Here is a 5,414-nt window from a genome sequence, read left to right on the forward strand (position 1 = left end):
CTAACATTCACACTGGTTGGCCAGCTGTGGTAAGCTGAGAAAGAAGGCAGGGCTTGACTGTCTCTCCATATTTCGTTAATGTGTGCGTCCAAGTTCTAGAATAACAATGTCTTGTAGGAAGGATTGTGGGGAAAGATCCACCGATATCCGCATAATCTAATATCATCCCCTTTACAGGTTAGCCAGCTTTTCTGTCTGCCATCCAGTATGACTGTTGGGAGCAGTAATAAACACTTGGTTTCTAGTAGAGTAGGTAAATTAAGTTGGGGGACTTGATTGGTTTGTTATTGGACGCTGCTCAACTTTTTCACTACAGGCAGTCTTGCCAGGCTGCTGTTAGAAAAGTTTTCAATATCAGTTAGCAGTCTCGAAGATGTTGTCCTGAAGGGACAGGGGTGGCTGTAGATCAGGAGGTAGTGCAGGTCATCTATTGATCGGAAGGTTGGTGGTTCGATCCCTGGCTCTCCCTAGTCTGCATCCCAAATATCCTTGGGCAAGCGAATTAACAAGTTGCTACTACGGGAGAGCAGAAAAGCGCTTTAAAAGAATCGGTTCAAGGTTGGTAGTAATCAGTGCATCAGCTTGAACTGTGGCTGGTGATGGTAGTTCTTGTCTTGGTCCGGGGATCCTCTCCAACCCTAACCTGCACTAAGTGCAGCTACAATGAGCTCACCTGTTATTGATGGCAACAGGTCTAATCCTAAAACTGTAGGAACTGCCATCATAAGCTGCAATTCAACTGAGAAATTGCAGCTGATGATGTTCCATGAGGAACTTTTTTTAAATAATTGATTAAAAAAATATATAATCTGGTGTACCTTGAATGTTTCTTCTCCCTACCTCAGTATCAAAACAAATACAGTGAAATTTGGTAGGAAACACAGAGAGGTGTCAGGCATCATGGATTGTTTTATTGACAAATGAAGTTACAGAAGTTGTAAAGTGTTCAGGCTTAGGTCCAAATGCAAACATGTCAAAATTTCTGAAACTTTTTACCTGTCAAGTGAGGTCTCATAGGCTTTTTTTTATTATCATTAAAATGGGTGTTCCAAATAGACAAAGCATCTACAAAGAGGCGTGGACATCAACCAAACCTCAACCTTGCCCCAAACCATAGTTGCTTGCAGCTGATGGTTAACATGTTAAAGGCAGCTGAACCAACAAAGTCAAGTTGTTCTTGAGAGGTCCAAACAAAAAACTTCCAAAATCCCATTCCTTACAGGTTGGATGACATCAGCACCCCACAAACAATAAATCACAGACAAAACAATAATTACCACTTCCTCACAAATCAGCACGAATAGATAACCTTAAATCTCAGCTCATTACTCCTTATCTCACCTGCCAACCTACAGGATTAGCTGCAAACACTTTGAAGTGCATTTGTGCAGGAAAATCATTAGATTTACAATTAGTTTTATTGATGGTAACAAGTCTGTCTGCCCACTGGCTGCTCATGTCCACTCCCCACCTTTTCTGAGTTCACTTTGTACTAAATTGGGTAGCAATAAGAAGATAACAGCAGTGTACATGTGTGTGTGTGTGTGTGTGTGTGTGTGTGTGTGTGTGTGTGTGTGTGTGTAGATTCACAGTTATATAACAGGAAAACTAGCATACATAACTAAGCTCGAGAGCAACAAAGGTGTGTGTGTGTGTGTGTCTGCGTGTGTGTTAAAGACACTCATTCATTAAATGACATTATGAAACTAGCTTTTGAGTGTGAGTGGCCCCAGGGTCACTCAACCCTGAACCTATCCTTGCAGTGCCATACTTCACCCATAAATTAGCATCAAACAAAATGCCTTCCCATCCCCATGTATCTGTGAAAACGCTGCCAACGTCTGAATAAAATGTCACCGTAAATTCCAGTTGGTCATTTAAAAAATAATGCAATGTTTTGTATTAAAATCATGCTTGGGCATTTTCACTTCACATTCCTTTTAAATAGAACTGTCTTGTAGCATTTGTGTGATCATTCGTTTATGTACCAAATGCACAGCTATTGAGTTGTCACAGTGTTTACTGGAGGATGAGGAAAATTACAGCAGGCCACAAAAAAGTGCAGAAGTATAATGCTGCCTAAAACAATAGAAAATAGCCTGGTTTATTTACTTATATTTATTTTACCTGGTAAATGTGTGTGGCGGGGTGTGGTCTGCAGTGCCACTGCATGGGAGTCGCACGCACCTGAGAAGCACCCGCAATCACGCCTCGCTGCCTTAAAGTCTGTGCTCTCTCTGCCTTTGTGTTGTCGGGCTGTGAGCTGAAAAGCTACAGCCGGCTGTATGCGTACAGCAACCGTGTGTGAAAAGTGGGCAATAAAGAGATGCTGAAAAGCATGTTCATGGAAACATCGTCGGGTCTGCCGTAATATGTTTACAATGGGACTTCTGCTCCTGAACCTCTGCGCACAGTGAAGTCACTTTCATCTTTACGCAGGACTGTAAGCTGTCATCTGTGAGGCGTGAGCGGTGTTTGTCTTTAACATAGTTCACGGTGGAGCTGCTGACATAATGTGGATCCGAAGATCCATAATTGGCCTACCTGGGGTTGAAAGTCTCGGTAAATGCACGGCGTTTCGGCGAGCATACCGGCTTCCACGAGTGTGACGCTTATTTTGAGCGACAAAAAATAATAAAATATAATTTGATTTTTATATTTCAAAATCACAATAATCTTCCAATTTAGAACTACAAGTTTAAAAAGAACTAACACCAAAAATACACTTGAGCTAAATACTTGTCATTTATTTTCCCAAACCACGCGGAGCCGCAGTATAAGGACTAAAGGGCCGCAGGTTGCCGACCCCTGTGCTAAGCTATGCCGATCAGTTGGGTTAGCGGCGGTGTGTTTCTGTTGGAAAATAAACGGCTGTGCTCCGTGGCAATTTGGGGAAGCAAGACCAAACAACACCTCTGTCTCCTCCTTGTCTGAGCTCGCCACAATAGGTTAGGCTATACCCGCTCTATGTTTGGTAATTCCATGCCGGTGGAAACCCAAACAAAACACGCATTAAGAGGCCCTAAAAAAACACATTAAGACAATAACAACAACAGCTTACAATCACCTCAAGAATATATCAAGGATAAAAGATCTGATGTCTCAACCGGACCTGGAAAAACTAGTCCATGCATTCAGCTTTAGTAGGCTTGATTACTGTAACAGCATCTTTACAGGTCTACCTAAAAAATCAGTCAGACAACTACAGCTCATTCAGAACTCTGCTGCTCGAGTCCTCACTAAGACCAAAAAAGTGGACCACATCAGTCCAGCTCTGAGGTCTTTACACTGGCTGCCTGTCCGTCAGAGGATAGACTTTAAAGTTCTGATGCTGGTCTATAAAGCTCTGAATGGTTTAGGACCAAAATACATCAGTGACCTCCTGACCCAGTATGAACCTTCCAGATCCCTCAGGTCATCTGGATCCGTTTTTTTTATCAGTTCCCAGAATCAGAACCAGACACGGAGAAGCTGCATTCAGCTTTTATGCTCCTTATATCTGGAACAAACTCCCAGAAAGCCTCAGATCAGCTGAAACACTCAGTTTATTTAAATACAGGTTGAAAACTCACCTATTCTCAGCTGCATTTGAATAAAACACCAAATCCACACTTTTAAGCTTAAATTTCAAAACTAACATTTTAACTACTGATTTTATCTACTGTTTTTTTTAAATCAATTTTAAATCATGCTTTTTATTTGCATTTGTTTTTTAATGTCTCTGTAAAGCACTTTGAATCACCTTGTTGTTGAATTGTGCTATATAAATAAACTTGCCTTGCCTTGCCTAATGCATTTTTAAAAATGATTTAATATGAAGGCAATAGACAGAATGCTACAGGCATAGCCCTAAAGAATGTAGCCTTATGGGCAGTGTAGTCCGTGCTGCAGCGAGAATGGACTGCCGTACTCGTTATGTGTATGTGAGCATGAGGAGGGAGAAAAAGGAGAGTGGAAAAGTACGAGCCCAGTTGTAAGTACGCTGTTAAGACTCGACTGTACACCGTGTTCATGTTTTCCTCCGAAACAATAAGTTCCGTTGGAGCAGCCTTTCAACGCCTCTCTCTGTCTCTCACAAGCAAAGTTCACCCAGACAACAAAGTAAAGCTATTTTTCAGCTACGAGCCCGACACGGAGCACGACGTATTAGCCAGAGGTCCCTTTACTACGATTTGGAGCCGCGGACCTTCAGTAGTAGTGATAAATCACATTCATGTAGTTGTAAACAGCATGATAATATATTAAGTAATCCAAAGTATTCAGAATACGTTACTCTCATTGAGTAACGTAACGGAATACGTTACAAAATACATTTTGGGGCATGTATTCTGTAATCTGTAGTGGAATACATTTTAAAAGTAACCTTCCCAACACTGAATATTTGTGTGATTTTATGTACTGTTACAACTATGGATGCTCGTATTAAACAAGTTTAAGTGTTCAAAAAAAAAAAAAAAAGCTTTAAGCTGCTCTAAATGCTCAATTGGTTGCTTAAAAAAGAAAAAAAAAGGGGGTAAAGAAGTATATATACAAGGACCCTGTATTTGAACTATACAGGCTCATTGGTACAGTTCATTTCAAATGTTTTACCAGCAGGTGGTCAGGGACCAGTTACTATGTCTGCGTAACTGGGGCTTCAGGAAATGATTTCACAGCAGCTGCCAGCTACCTACAACAAATACTCACCAACCAGTCAGGGAATACTTATGTTTCCCCCACAACCAGTCACTACATGCTCACTGTAGTTCAGTCGTTTAGTTATTTTCAACAAAAAAAATCTTTATTCACATTTGGATCTTTGATTTAATTTTCATATCTTTTTATAATTTTTTGATGTTTAGTTCATAAATTAAGAAATGGAGTTGGAAATAAGCATAAAAGCACCTTGTCTCCAGTTGAAGAATGTGATTAATTAGACTGGAGAATGTATACTGTACATCCCACTTTGTTGAGGCTTTTTGAAGCACAACACAGCTATAAAACAGTTTTACAAAGCTCCTGCCACCAAATTATCCAGATACACAACTGGATAAATAATATAATGCTAAAGATCAAAGAAAAACCTGTCATATGGGGAAAACACCTTCTTATATCCCAGTTAACCTTCACTGAGAATGCATAATAGTAGCAGCTTGGGAAAAATGGACATTGTTTAGCCAAGGTTAGCACTGCTTGGGCAAGCAGGGCAAGGCACCGCCCCTTTGCTGAAAGTAAAATACAACACAATAACAGCAACATCCCCATGTTTTGAGGATAAATAGGATCAAGTATAATGGTGCTGAATGAATATTAAACATGTTTATTGAAATTATACAAAAGACCGGAGGCTCCCAAGACAGGGAGCCCCTGTGGATTTTACTACTTCTAGTCTGGCTCTGTTGGCACACCAACTACATTTTCATTCAAAGCTTTTA

Source organism: Simochromis diagramma, unplaced genomic scaffold, assembly GCF_900408965.1.
Source record: "Simochromis diagramma unplaced genomic scaffold, fSimDia1.1 OVJJ01000433.1, whole genome shotgun sequence".
In the NCBI taxonomy this organism is placed as follows: Eukaryota; Metazoa; Chordata; class Actinopteri; order Cichliformes; family Cichlidae; genus Simochromis; species Simochromis diagramma.